Here is a 393-nt window from a genome sequence, read left to right on the forward strand (position 1 = left end):
CCGCGGCGCTACTTACAAACACAAACACATCCTGGAGCCCTTTCCACCCTCCTCTCCACCCCTCCTGCTCTGCTCTGGACTGGCCTGCCCTCAGCACCGCGGTCCTGGGTCCTCAGCTGATGCACTATCCTTGCACTATTGCACTGCTAACATGTCACTGTAGATAGAACTTGCTGTGATCCGAAAAGGCCACCTCTATAGAGAGGCCAAAACCCAGCGATTAAAGGCAATTGTTTTTCACAATCCTGATTCCATTGACTCCCATGTTAGCAGGTCTTCAGTACTGAGGTCAGGCCACAAGCATCCAAGCCAGCCTACTACTGTCCTTTATACAAAAAAAAGTTTTCACAGTAGTTATAAACTGGTTGCATCTTGACACGGATTCAAATGTGA

This window comes from Polyodon spathula, chromosome 51, assembly GCF_017654505.1.
Source record: "Polyodon spathula isolate WHYD16114869_AA chromosome 51, ASM1765450v1, whole genome shotgun sequence".
NCBI lineage: Eukaryota > Metazoa > Chordata > Actinopteri > Acipenseriformes > Polyodontidae > Polyodon > Polyodon spathula.